The sequence below is a fragment of the Aegilops tauschii genome, chromosome 7, assembly GCF_002575655.3.
Source record: "Aegilops tauschii subsp. strangulata cultivar AL8/78 chromosome 7, Aet v6.0, whole genome shotgun sequence".
NCBI lineage: Eukaryota > Viridiplantae > Streptophyta > Magnoliopsida > Poales > Poaceae > Aegilops > Aegilops tauschii.
In genome coordinates, this window is record NC_053041.3 from 347,068,619 (window position 1) to 347,083,987 (window position 15,369).

The window sequence follows — 15,369 nt, forward strand, 5'->3', positions numbered from 1 at the left end:
AATGGCCTCTCACCGCTACCTTTACCAAATCGTGTTCACACACTTAGCTCGCAATAGTAGGTCATGTTCACCACATTCCAATTCATTCCCGATGAATCGGACCCGACTCAACTCTAAGCAGTAGCAGGCATGACAAACAAGCATGAATGAGTAGGCACATCAGGGCTCAAACAACTCCTACTCACGAGTGGGTTTCATCTATTTACTGTGGCAATAACAGGTCATGCAGAGGAAATGGGTTCAACTACCGCAGCATGTAACAGTTGAATCGTTGTTGTCCTAATGCAGTAAAAGAGAGCAGAAGCGAGAGAGTGGGTTTGTATCGGAATGAACAAGGGGGTTTTGCTTGCCTGGCACTTCTGAAGATAGTATAGTTCTTCATCGGTGTCATCGATCTCATCGTCGGAACCACGTCTACTAAGGGGGAAACAATACCGACAACAAGAGAAAACAGAATCAATGCAATGCAAGAATATGATGCATGATCATGACATGGTAATATGAGTGTGTTATGCAACTACAATCAGATGGGTTTGAGCCATTTTGAACCAAAGGTTCAACCCAAACTCATCTTAAGAATTTAGAAATGCTTTATCATGTTTTGATATAAACAGCAGGGTTAAGTTGCTTTAACATGCATGAAACCAGTATAGATGGATAGATTGGATTTTTATGATCATTTTTCTTATGTAAATCTTTGCATTTGGAGTTACAGATTAATTTCTATAATTTTAGAAGTTTAGGCAATTTTCTGGATTTTCTAAATATTTAGAATTAAACTAATTCCAGAAAATGCATTACTGCGTTAGCACTACGTCAGCACTGCGTCAGCAGGTCAACTGTGCGGTCCAGGTCAAACCTGACATGTGGGACCCACTGGTCAGTGGCCTAGTGTCATTAGTGTCACGGACAGGTGGGTCCGGTCAATGGCCACGTCAGCGCGGTCAACGGCCACGTCAGCGCTGTCAACTCTGATGTGCGGGTCCTGCTGGGTTATAATTAATCTAAGCAAAAATAAAGCTGGGGTTAATTAGGGCATGGGGGCCATGTGTCAGCCAGCCAGGGGTTAATTAGGGCGTCATCAGCCACTAATGACTGTGCCACGTCAGACGCACCGGCGGTTAGCCGCCGACGACCAAACAGAGCGGCGGAGGCGCTCGGGATTCGCCGTCTGGCGACCGTTTGACTCGCGGTTTGCGGCTATGGGTTGCTGGCGCACGCGCTCATCCAGCGGTGGCCACGGGAGGGAGCGAGGTGGACCGTAGCGGCAGTGGCGTCGAGCTGGGCGGCGACCGGAGTTTGGGCAACGGCGGGGATGGCGCTACAGGGCACGGAACGCGGCGAGCACGTTGGTGATGCTGGGGCGAGTGGGCGAGCTCAGGAGCATGGAGCTCGTCGGCCATGGCGGCGGCGAGCTTCGGCAGAGGTGGGGAACAAAGCTAGAGTATGAGCGCGAGCAGGGGAGGAGGGGGGCTCGGTCCGTGAGCTCACAGCAGTTGCAGCACGCGTCTCAGTGGGCTCGGGGGAGGTCGGAGCTGAGCAGGGTGGCGAGGTCGATCTCGGCGATCCGAGGAGGAAGAAGAGGTCGGGGACGACGCTTCGGGGCTCTTCTGGTCGCGTGAGCCGATGGAGAGGATGAGGGCGGCATGGTGGAGCTCGGGGGCGCGTCGAAGAGGTGAGTGGAGGCCGGTGGCCGTGGTGGTGCTCGTCGGCGGCGGCGGGTGTGTTCGGTGGTGCCGCACGGAGAGCAGAGGAGGGGAAGGGGTCCAGAGGAGAGAGGGGAGAGGTGCAGGGGTGCTGGGCGTCTCCATGGCGCTCGAATGGGTCCGCGGAAGGAGGAAGCAGGAAGGGAGCTGGCCACGGCGATCGCGCGCGCGTCGACACGCCTCTGCCTACTGGCAGAGGTTGAAGACAGCTGCTTCGCCTGATGGGCTGGGCCGCTAGCTGGAGTTGGGCCAGGTAGGTCCAGGTAAGTGGCCCAGTGGCCTTCCCTCTTTTATTTCTTTCTGTTTTTATTTTCTGTCATTTGTTTTGATTTAGTTTTAGGAACTAAATCGTTTTATTTTCTTCTGATAACTTTTGTAGGGACTAATTGGATTATTCCAAAGCCCTTCACCAAAGATCAGAATTATTGGACATATATTAATTATTTAACAAATATATATCCAATGCAAATAGTCATTGATTTAATTCAAAGGCCCAAAATAAATATCTCTGAGATTCCAAAAATATTGTTTTGAGTTTTACCTCTTGCCCATATTTTTAGAGACTAAGAGGAACATTTTCTTGGACTTCTTTGAAGAGATTTTAATGTTGACTATTTCTTAAATGATTTCTGAGGCTTTCCACTTTCCCCAATTCAACTTTCATAAATTTAAACATGATGCAACTGTCGGATGTGGGGTTCCGGCAAACCCTTAAGGTTCGAACACTGGGTGCGCGCGAAGTCTTTCCCTCCTACCGATCTAAGCCCTTGCTCGCTAAGATCTCGCGGACGAACTCGACGAACTCGCAACACAGAGACACAAGGTTTATACTGGTTCGGGCCACCGTTGTGGTGTAATACCCTACTCCAGTATGGTGGTGGTGGATTGCCTCTTGGGCTGATGATGCACAGTACAAGGAGGAGAACAGCCTCCTGAGGTTGAGGCGTTCTTGTGGCTAGGCTAACTTGTGTGGGTGAGAGCTGGGTGAATTGCCCGATCAGTCCCCCCTCTACTGTGGTGGCTAGCTCTACTTATATAGGCCCTGGTCCTCTTCCCAAATAATGAGCGGGAAGGAGCCAACAACGGCGGGCAAATTTGAAGGGGGACAGCTAGTACAAGCTATCCCGACAAAAGTGGTCTTCGCCTGCGAAAAGCTCTGGTGGTGACGCCGTCTTGGGCTCCACGATGACCTCCGTCTTGCCGTCCTCCTGGTCTTGGTCTCGTTGCACCAATATAGCAACCTTTGCCTGATGCCTCGGTACTCTTCGCCTGCGCTGGCCTCCTTAGCACCAAAGAGGAAATTCTGCGCGCGCTGGCGCCCGCCTGGTGCCGTCCGTCATGGCTCATGTCACGAGAGCCTCGTGAGGTTTGCCCCACCTTGATATCTCCGCTCCTCGTGAGCCTGCCTGGCTAGGCCGCTCCAGAGGAGGTCTTGCGTCGTCCGCCTCGCGAGGGTCTTGGATGCCTTGCCGATGAAGATGGGCCGTACGACCTGCTGCTTAGCCACGTTGTGGGCCGCAGGCAGGCAAGTCTGGGGACCCCCGTTCCCAGAATGCCGACAGTAGCCCCCGGGCCCAAGGTGCGCTCGGGCTTGGCTTCGCGGTGAAGCCAAGGGTCAAGTTCGGAGCACCGCGGGCCCCAAAAGCCTACGGCCTCAGTTGACGCGTGGCGGTTGATTGGATGTGGGCGTCTCCGCTTCCCCACGCTGCCTCGGCAACTGCTTACCCTGACAAAGGCTGGCGTGGGCAGTTCTTTCCTTCATTGCTTCTTCCTTGCCTCGCTTCAGATCCTCTTTCTCGCTCTTTGCCGCCGCTATCTCCAGATCTGCTCCATCCTTGCCCTGCATCTGCCGCCCATGGCGCCGCGCAAAGTCAAGACTTCCTCAGCACCGGCTTGGTATGAGCCGGCCCTCGAGGCGCCCACCGTCACGGAGAAGAGGCTCGCCTCCGTGCGCCTGCTGACGGCGGGCGAGAGCAATGAGTGGGGGAAGACGGAGCTCCGGCTCACGTCCGACGAGCCGGAGCCTGAGGGGAGCACCTTCTTCCCCTTCTTCTCGAGCAGCGTCGCCGTCGGGTTGGTTCCTCCCTTGTCTGATTTCTTTTATGAAGTCCTCGACCACTACGGGCTGCAGGCGTTGCATCTCCATCCCAACTCTGTCCTCCTCCTGTCCATCTTTGCCTACTACTGTGAGGCGTACCTGTGCATTATGCCGTCCGTGGCGCTCCTGCGCCATTTCTTCTTCCTCCACGTCAGCGGCGAGCACACCTCCGGGTGCGCTAATTTCGTCGCATGCGGCAAGGCCAACTCGATCTCGAGCACCGGGAAGAGGGCCGACAACATCCGATCCAAATGGGTCATGATGGATGCCCAGCGCGCCGACCCGCGTCTGGCGTTGCCAACAGCGGCGCCCCTCCCAACGTGGGGTGGCCCAAGGCAGAGCTCGTCGACGAGCGGGCATCGTTGGTGTTGGGGCAGATGATGACCGACTTGAAGTCGAGCAATGCGAGGGCGGCCAAGGTAACGGGGACGATGCTCCTGAGGGAGTTCTTGATGCTGCGGGTTGTCCCACTCCAGGCGCGCGCGCCCCCCCCCCCTCTGGGAGCTTGAAGAAGAGGAGAACAAGACCCGCCTGAGGCCAGAGGATCTGCCTGGCGATGAATTGGACGCTGTCCTGCGCCTCATAGTCGGGGACAACTAGGAGTACCCGCCTAGCGCCTTCGTTCCCCTGTTCCAACGCAGGGACCGGGAGGAATTCGTCGCCTCCAGGCCGACTTTTGATGCACGCGGGCTGGTGCTGCCGACGCTTCCAGGAGTTCCTACGGCGCAGAAACCGGTGGAGGTGTCTTCTGGTGAGTCCCGCGGAGAGGGAGAAGAGGAGGTGGATTCGGAGAAGACCCTGGAAGAGGTGGGGGAGACTTCCCCCCTGAGCAAGGCCGAGATTCTCCGCGCCCTTCTTGATGATGCCGAGGCCGATGCCTTCCAAGGGGAGAGGGAGCAACCCCTCATCCCGACGAAGGGTAGGTCGTCGCTGGTAGCCCGTGGTGCCGCCTCCGCCCTGGCACCTCATGGGGCTGGCTCCGGCTCTGCCTCTGCTCCGCCTGGCGCCGCCGGAGCCCGAACGCCTGCTCCTCAGGTCCCGAAGCTGTCAGGCTTCAAGCTTCCCAAGCGGTCAGTGGAATACATCGCAGTGGATCGGTAAGTGTCTTAAGCTTCGCCTTGTCCTTGTTTGTACTCGTCGTTTCCTGATACTCGCCCTTGGTTGATCAGGCCGACATCTTCGGCGAAGAGGAGGAAGGAAGACGCAGCAGTCGTGCCTCCCGCGGAGAAAGGAGGCAACAGCACCCGCATCTCCCCGGCCCGATCGTCCTCGCGAGGCCAAGAGAAGCATCGCTGCGTGGAATCAGCCCCCATGGCTCCGCTGGCTCCGGAGGTGCCGGTACTTGGCACGGCTGACGAGGTCCCAGCTGCTTCGGAACCCGCGGTCTCCCAAGCCCTGGTGACGATGTCGCTATCTCCCACTGCTGCACCTCCACTCCCTGGTTCTTCTACTCCTGCTGCCGTCTTGGAGCGTGCCCTCTCGGAGATGACCCAGCTGCAGGCGGATCTCCTGAGCGCGGACCCGCACCTGGTGGCCGGGCGTCTGGAGTTGGCCTCTGGCTGGCTTCACTCCGACCTGGCAGTTCGCGCGGCGCTGGGCCAGGCTGCTGCGGCTTCCGAGAAGGAGAAGCAAGGAGCCGCCAGCGCTGTAGCCGATCGTGAGGCGGCGCTAAAAGACGCCAAGGCCGCCCGTGACCACTGCCAAGTGCTGGAGGGCGAGCTGCAGAGCTTGCGCGACAAGCACGCCGAAGAGGTGCGCTGCCGCCAAGCAAAGGTGGAGGAGATGAAGGCCCGGGAGGAAGCCGTCAAGAACCGTGATGCTGAGTTGGCGGAGCTGGGGAAGAAGCAGGCCGCCGAGCGCAACCGGTTGGAAGAGTTGGAGAGGAAGATGGGGACGAGGGAGGCCGATCTTGATGCCAAGGCGCGAGTCCTGGCCGAAGACCGCGTGGCCTTTGCCGATCTCGAGAAGAGATCTCGCAAGGCGCTGAAGACGCTCTACGAGCACGGCCTGGAGAAGCCTCTGGACACCGACGAGGACGGCCCCGCCCAGCTGCTTCCTCTCGTGGTGAAGGCGCTCAAGGAGGTCGTTGATGGTCTCGGTCCCATGGCGGAGGCAGAAGCTCGCATCCTGTCTTCAGCCGCGCTGACTCGCGTCTTTAGCCACCTGCACCTTCGCGACCCCAACGCTTGCCTTGACGAGCTGCTGGAGCCTGTAGCTGAAGATCAATACGAGGCGGCTGCCGCGGCCATGCAGGATCAGGTGGGGGCCTTGCTGAGGAGGTTCCGCGGATTTGTCCCGCTCCTCTGTCCGGCATCGTCGACCTTGCAACTGGTGGTGAAGGTGAAGACAAAATTGCTCATGGGGGAGCGCCTTCCGTAGGCGACGGCGACGTCTAGAAGCGACCTGCGGCCATTCTTCCCGTTCCGTTCCTGCGACATGTATCAGGCCTCGTGGAGGCGTTAGACTTTTCATTTGGTATTGTGAGGACAATATGCTTGTAATATTTGCTTCGAGATTTTGCGATTTCCTTCCTATTTGCTTTGCGTTCTGCGTCGACAGAGCCCGGCCCCGCGCATACCTCAACCGCCATTGGACCGACCGGAGACCAGGACGGACCAAGGAGTGAGGGGCTACGTGACCAGTTAGGCTCCTGAGTCGCGATGCTCAGGAGTCCCCCTTGACGCGCAAACAGCATATAGGGAGAGTTCGTGGGGATAGATTAATGTTCTACGTCGGCAGAGCCCGGCCCCGCGCATACCTCAACCGCCATTGGGCCGACCGGAGACCAGGACGGACCAAGGAGTGAGGGGCTACGTGACCAGTTAGGCTCATGAGCCGCCGCTGGTATGCCAGGTCGCGATGCAGTGGTCAAGGCCAGGGGGTGAGGGCTGGAGAGCCAGTAAGAGCTCCTGAGTCGCGATGCTCAGGAGCCCCCCTTTTAACGTGCAAGCGAATTGCATAGGATGAACAGACCCGTGGCGGGCGGCAATCGAACAGGCGATAGCCGTTGGCAGGTTAAGCATGAAGAGCAGATCAACTAGGACAAATGCAGGAAGATACATGCCACCGGGTCCGGCCCGAGCGGCTTGGGGATGATGCAGCCCGAGGGGCACCCCAACAAGATAAGCTAAAGACATAAGCAAAGGGGATACATGCCACAGGGACGGACCCATGCGCCACAACATTTTCCTTACCTTTAATATACTTGATGACATAAGGAAACGACTCAATGAACTCACTCCATTTAGCATGACGCTTGTTCAACTTAGTTTGACCCTTAAGGTATTTAAGCGTTTCATGGTCGGTATGGATGATGAACTCATGAGGGCGTAGGTAATATTCCCATTCATGCAAAACTCGCACCAAAGCATATGGCTCTTTGTCATAGATAGGGTAATTGAGTTGTGCTCCGGAGAGTTTCTCACTAAAATAAGCAATTGGGCGCTTCTCTTGCGTTAACACACCTCCTATGCCATTACCACTAGCATAGCAATGAATTTCGAAAGGTTTGTCAAAGTTGGGTAATGCAAGCACGGGAGCATGAGTAAGCAAATTCTTAAGCTCATTGAAAGCGATATCTTGAGATGTTCCCCAAACAAACGGTGCATTTTTCTTACTCAAAGCATGCAAAGGTGAAGCAATGGTGCTAAAATCCTTCACAAATCTGTGATAGAAACCGGCTGAACCAAGAAAACTATGCACTTATTGCAAATTGGTTGGTTGGGGCCAAGTTTTAATAGCATTGATCTTAGATTCATCAACATGAACACCCTTAGAAGATACTACGAAACCCAAGAAAACAAGCTTATCAACACCAAATAGGCATTTTTCCATATTAGCATAAAGTTGCTCTTTTCGAAGAGTTTGTAGCACGGTGCGAAGGTGGGTGACATGCTCTTTGAGAGATTTGCTAAACACAAGGATATCATCAAAGTAGACAACAACAAATTCACCAATGTAAGGGCGAAACACGTAATGCATAAGACGCATGAAAGTACCGGGTGCTTCCGATAAACCCATAGGCATGACTAACCACTCATATAGACCAAACTTTGTTTTGAAAGCGGTTTTCCATTCATCACCCTCTTGTATGCGGATTTGATAGTAACCACTTTTAAGATCAATTTTGGAAAAGATAGTGGCACCGCAAAGTTCATCAAGCATATATCATCAAGGCGTGGAATGGGATACCTATAACGAACGGTGATAGCATTGATAGGTCTACAATCGAAACACATGCGAAAGCTACCGTCTCGTTTTGGCACAAGAATGACCGGTACGGCACAAGGACTCAAACTTTCACGCACATGTCCATGGTCTATGAGATGCTTTACTTGCCTTTGAATTTCTTTGGTTTCTTCGGGGTTGACGCGGTAGGGCGCTTTGTTTGGAAGCGGCGCTCCGGGGATGAGATCAATTCGGTGCTCAATGCCTCGTAGTGGAGGTAGACCCGGAGGTAGCTCATCGGGGAAAACATCTTGGAATTCCTGCAATAAAACACCAAAGGTAGATCGTGAGAGTTGTTAGTTTTTGGTGCCTCATCCTTGCACAATAGGACATAGTGTAGGACACTTGATGGGTTCTCACACACTTCTCTCATCTCATGTTTGGTGGCAAATAGGACTAAGTTTTTCTTGTCGCTCATCGTGGAGGCACTCAATTTGGGCTTGTGGCGCTCACTCTCTTTTTGGTGGTTCACTCTCTCACTATTCTCTCCACGATGGGTGTTTTGCTTGTCGGCGAGCACTTGGCTTGGAGACATAGGACGTAGCACAAACTCTTTCCCTTTCATCTTGAAGCTATAGTGATTTGTACGCCCATTGTGAATGACACCTCGGTCAAATTGCCATGGCCGTCCAAGAAGGAGGTGGCACACGGTCATCGGAAGGACATCACACTCCAAAGTGTCTTCATAGGCGCCGATCTTGAAAGAGACTTGTACTCTCTGCTCGACTTGTATGGTGCCGGTGTCGCTTAGCCATTGAACCTTGTAGGGGTGCGGGTGCTTCATCTTGACCAATTGTAGTTTGGAGCATAGTTCTTCACTTGCCAAGTTATGGCAACTCCCTCCATCGATGATGACCTTGACGGACCGTCCATTGATGCCGGCCTTAGTGTGGAAGATATGGCATCTTTGATCTTCGTCTTGTTGATGTTGAAGAGTCAAGACCTTGGAGACAACAAGAGCGGGACTTGAGTCTTCATCACAAAAGATGTGATCATCTTCTTCTTCATTGTTCACTTGTCGGTGCATGGCCACTTGCTCAAGAGCTTCCATTTCTCCTTCACTCATGGAGTCGTAGGTGCCGTCGTCGTTGAGGATCATGGTGCGCTTGTTTGTGCACTCGAAGGACTTGTGGCCTCGGCCTCCGCATGTGAAACATTTGATGGAACTTGTCTTGATGGTCTCATCGGTTGGAGTAGATGATGATGAAGCTTTCGGCTTGAAGCTGCTTGTAGTAGGAGGACGACTTGAGCTTGTCGAAGCTTTCTTGTAACTTGACTTGTCGCCATTGCTTATGGTGGGAGTCGTCGAAGCTTGATTATTGGAGAGGCCATAGGACTTGGATGAGAACTTGGCATACTTGAAGTCGTCTTGTACTTGTCGTTCCGCTTTGGTAGCTTGATGCACTAGCTAGATGAGGTTCGAGTATGGTTGGAAGTCGGCAATCTTCTTGATAGGGTGATTGAGTCCATTCAAGAAACGTGCCATAGTTTGCTCATCATCTTCCTTGACATTGGCTCGTATCATGGCAATCTCCATTTCCTTGTAGTACTCTTCAACGCTCTTGGTTCCTTGCTTGAGTTGTTGGAGTTTCTTGAAGAGGTCGCGGTTGTAGTAGTTTGGCACGAATCGTGCTCTCATGACATCCTTCATTTGTGCCCAAGTGGTGATGGGTGGTTCACCTCTTGCCGCTCGGCGCTCAATGACTTGTTCCCGCCAAATGAGGACGTAGTCTTGGAATTCGAGGGATGCCATTGCGATCTTCTTCTCTTCTTCGTAGTTGTGCAAGCGGAAGATTTTGTCAACCTTCAATGCCCATGATATGTACTCTTCGGGGTCATTGCTTTCGGTAAACTTGGGCATGGTGAACATTAGCTTGCCATACCGTTGCTCTTCATTGTGTTGGGGTCGGGGATGATGACGCCCATGTCGGTGAGGATTGGCACTCTCATGTCTTGGCGAGGAGGGTTGTCTTCCTCATGTTGCTCTTGGTGAGGAGGGTTGTCTTCCTCATGATGCTCTTGGCGAGGAGGTGGTCCATTGTCTTCTTGCTCTCGATGGACTTGACGTTCTTGTCTCGCTTGAGGAGAAACTTGTCTATCTTGACGAGGAGCTTGTCGATCGTGACGAGGGGCTTGACGATGCACACGTGCTTGGTTAATCCTTTCTTGAGCTTCGTCGCGAAGTGTTTCTTGATGTAGTCGAGCTTGTCGGCCTCGATTGGCTACGGCATGATTTGAGTCTTGAAGATCACGTTGTGCCTCAAGTGCTTGAGCTTCACGTAGTTGTCGTTCTTGACGTTGCGCCTCGGCGTCTTGTGCATCTTGATGTTGTCGCGCTCGCTCCTCTTGTTCTTGTTGTCGTTGGCGTTGCCGTTCTTGTGCTTGTGCGAAAGCAGCTTTGTTGTGACGATGTCGATGCTCTTGAGAGTCGGTGTCGTGTAGAGGATTGCGGTTAGCTTGACGGTCTTGACGCGCGGCACGACGAAGAGTGTTCGATGTCGGTGTACTTGAACCGGAGATGGTGTCGTCGTAGTGTCGACTTGAGCGGCTCCGTCTTGACGAGGACGAAGTTGTAGAAGAGCGGACCATCATGGTTCGGATATCTTCTTTGAGGGAACTCATGGATGTGTCGAAGTAGTCTCTTGTACGTTGCTCAGATTGTCATAGATCGGTGGCGAGGTTGTCGATGCGATCGCCCAAAGCAAGTTGTTCTTGATGCAAAGCTCGGTGTGCACCAAATAGTTGAGTCTTGGTGACGTAGGATGACATGTCGTCGTCTTGCTCCAAGGAGAGTGGATTGGTCGAAGTACTTGGCCTATCCATCATTCCAAACAAAGATATGTGAGTGGGAGAAAGAGAAGAACCAATACCAAATGTACCTTGATCGATGTTGAAAATGGATCAAAGATCACTCCAATGTGTAGTAAGGAAATAGCACAATTGGTACCGTTTCTTGTCGGTTCTCAAACCTACACAAGTAAAAGCTTATGGTGGAGCTTGGTTAGGATGGTGGCACAAAATTTGATGCAATTGTAAGTGAGACTCAATAATGTTGGAAAAGATTCACAAATTTGCAAATGCGACAAGTAGACCAATAGCAAGATATTGATGAGGACATCAATACCATTGTTACACCCACAGCCCCTGCTGCTATACATACTGGACCAATTACTAGAGCTCGCGCACGCCAATTAAATTACCAGGTACTTTCGTTTCTTGGTAATGATTCTAATATTCATGAGAATATGATGCTGCCTAAATTGGATACATTTGTTTTGCTTACAAATGAAGGGCCTAGCTTTGAGAAGGATGAACATTGGAGCAAGAACAAGCATGGAGATGATGGCATGCGCATGGGGAACAAGAACGGAGTTACAAGTGATGATTTCAAGACGTTGAAGCCACCATAATGCGTGCATGAAGCCTTGGACGAAATATACAAGATGCTACTTCATAACTTTCGTCCAGAGGCTATTCTAGGTGCTGCGTCACCTTATTATTGGGCCAGGCCCATGTAATTTCGAAATACATCAGTATAGGCTGTTTTTAGAGTTCGTATGTGTGGGGAAACAAGAGATAGGGTTGGTTTCGGACCCCTTCCTCAAGGGCCACGAAATTCCCCCCCTCTTCCTCCATATATACAGCCCTTAGGGCGTCGTTTAGACTTTGGGTTTTGTTTAGATTAAAAGTTCGCCATAGCTGCAACTTCGCGTACTTCGTTTGTGTTCAGCGACCAGACAAAGGCGTCACAGAACTCCACCTTGATCAATAAAGCTTTCATCTTATATTCGCAATATCCAGATTGCAATCTCAGTTTCTTGCTTGTTCTTCGTTTGCTCGCAGGAAACAGACCCTCGTGGTCAGGTTGATCGTGCTCCGGCGTGGTCGATAACCTCTCGGAGTTGGTTTAGCGATTGCTAAGGCGCGACGTCCTCGCACGTTCGTAGTCGGATCGTCAAAGTCGACTTCCACCAAAGCGATATCCATCATCTCATCGAAAGACGGGACACCTTTGCCTCTATCAAGTGGTATCAGATTTCCAGGTTGCTCGGTGACAGTTTTTCATAGTTTAGATCGAGTCTGTTCTTCATACCTACAGTCCACGAAAAAGCCACAAAAAAAATTAGGGTTAGTTCATCATATCCGAACCAATCTGAGCCTTTGCATAATCTTTTTAGGGTTTTTGCTTTGTTGAATTTGCGGTTGCATCGTCGTGTCAAGTTGCTGGTCTTAGAGCCTAGTCTTTTAGAGTTTCGAGTTCTGGTCATAAGTTGTCACGCCGCCGCCGCACCATCATCATCGCCTTGACATCTACCACCATTGCTTATCCGCCACCGCTTTGCATCCGTATCCATATACCACCACCAATCCGTATCCATATACCACCACCGATCCGTATCCATATACCACTACCGCTACCATATACCACCACCGCTGCCATATCCTACCGCCATATATCCACCACCAATCCGAGTTCTTTTCATATTCGGTTGGTTTTAGAGATCCATATATTTTCCGTTTCGTGTTTCCTTGCCTGAGTAGGTCTCGGAAAAAAAAAAATTTCGGCAACCAAAAATATTTTTTCCCTATCCTATTTTTAGGCCCCGGGTAGTGTTTTGAGACACTCGCCATCATAGTGATTTTTTGTCGCACTTTTTCGTCGTCGCTGCCCTGATTTCCGAAAAAAAATAGTCAAAAATTTTTGTGCCCATCCTATCAGTTTGACCTGGGAAGAGTTTTGAGACACTCGGCATTATAGTGATTTTTCGGAAAAAAAAAGAGGAGCGCAAAAAAAAATAGAGCGAAAAAAAATTGCAGAGTGTGCTTTTCCCTTGTTTACGTGCAGCGCCGTGATTTTGTTAGTGTTCTAGGCTCGCGTCTCTAGCACGGTCTAGCCTAGGACCAGCACAGTACCGTCGTTGAGCGTTTATTCAACTTTGCATCTCTGAATTGATTATTGCTTACCATTTTGCTACCATATTATAAGCCTTCCCAGCTCCACATAAGTCTACATCGTGCGTTTGACTCTCCCTGGTAATCGCTATATCCAAGCTTTGAGAGTTTTTGACTACAACGGTTGCCGATCACCACCTGCTGCTGGGTAAGAACTGGTAAGAATTTGAGATTCGCTTGAAGGTTTTGTGACACACCACCATCACCACCACTTCTAGTAGTCTGCAGGATCATATTCTTTTGTGTTTCTTTTGCTGCTAACCATGGCAGGTTCACAAGCCGATGAGACTGATTGGGAGAACATGACGAACAAGGAGTTGCATGATAAATTTCAGCAAATGATGAGTGGCCAGGTGGGAGATGTGCTAAACAGATTTGAAGAGGCTATGGAGAAGATAGATGTCGTGGAGAAGTCGTTTGAGACAAAGCTGGATAACAAATTTACTGAATTACTCAAGCGTCTTCCCCAACCACCACCGGCTGCACATGTCGCACCTCTAAAACAACAACAACCACATTTCCAACGCCGCCTTCCAAATCAAGTGGGACGGGCACAGCGCGTTCCAATTGAGATTGGTCAAAATTCGGGTGCTGCTGCACCTACTGTTGATGCTTCTTTGGCTCCTGCTCCTGCGGCGGCTGAGGAGGATGACGATTATGCGGGCGATTATGAGGATGAGGTTGATCAAAATCAGAACTACGTGCAGCCACCAGCACCACCACCAGCAGGTCGACCTCAGGTATATAATCGCAACGGTAGGCCGGCACCACCACCTCAGGTACGAGATCATGACCATCTCCCTAAACTGAAATTGAATATTCCACCATTTGAGGGTAGATATGTTCCTGATATATATCTTACTTGGGAGTTACAAACTGAACAACGATTTACATGTTTACAATATCCTGAGGAGAGACGTGTTCCTGCTGCTGTTTGTGCTTTCACTAGCTTTGCATGTGTTTGGTGGTCTGAACATTGTAGATTATATCCTGTTCCAACTACTTGGGCTGCATTGAAAACTGCTATGCGTACTCGTTGGGTTCCACCATATTATCAACGTGAATTACTTCAAAAATTGCAGCGTTTAAGACAAGGGAAAAATTCTGTAGAAGAATATTATCAGGAATTACAAACTGGCATGATTAGATGTGGTATTGTTGAGGAGAATGAAGCTATGCTTGCACGTTTTATGGGTGGATTAAATAAAGAGATACAGACCATTCTAGAGTATAAGGATTATAATAATATCACTCGTTTATTCCATCTTGCTTGTAAAGCTGAACGTGAAGTGCAGGATCGACAGCCATTGGCGCGAACTAACTTTTCTGCAGGTCGACCTTCATCATGGACACCGCGTGCATCTTCTACTTCCACTTCACCATCACCTCCATCAGGTGCCACCTCCAGCCGTGATACAAGAAAGCAGGCACAACCACCACTCTCTGCCAAGAGCACACCTGCCGGGCCTGCGCAGAGCTCTTCTTCTTCCATGGCATCGACAGGGCACACAAGTGATATTATTTGTCGTCGTTGTAAGGGAAGAGGACATTTTGCGAGAGAATGCAAATCTCAGCGTGTCATGATTGCTACTGAGGATGGTGGGTATGAGTCCGCTAGTGACTATGATGAGGAGACTTTGGCTCTTATTACACGTGAAGAACATGGTGGAGATGATTCTGAAAATGAGACGCAATACATGGCTCCTGAAGACGCTGACAGGTATGAATGTTTAGTTGCTCAACGTGTTTTGAGTGTGCAGGTCACACAAGCAAAGCAAAATCAGAGGCATAATTTGTTCCATACAAAGGGAGTTGTGAAGGAACGTTCTGTTCGCGTCATCATCGATGGAGGGAGCTGTAACAACTTGGCTAGCATGGAGATGGTGGAGAAGCTATCTCTCACCACAAGACCACATCCACATCCTTACTACATCCAATGGTTCAACAACAGCGGCAAGGTTAAGGTAACACGTACCGTTCGTGTGCATTTTAGTATCTCTACATATGCTGATTATGTTGATTGTGATGTGGTACCCATGCAAGCATGTTCCTTATTACTAGGTAGACCACGGCAATTTGATAAAAATTCTGTACACCATGGTAGAAACAATCAGTATACTCTTGTTCATAATGATAAAAATATTACTTTGCTTCCTATGACTCCTGATTCCATTTTGAAAGATGACATTAATAGAGCTAATAAAGCAAAACAGGAGAAAAATAAGAGTGAAAATCAGATAGTGGCAAAGGAATTTGAGCAACAAATGAAACCTAATAATAAACCATCTAGTGTTGTTTCTGAAATTAAATTGAAAAGTGCATGTTTACTTGCCACAAAATCTGATATTGATGAACTAGATTTCTACAAATCTGTTTGCTATGCTT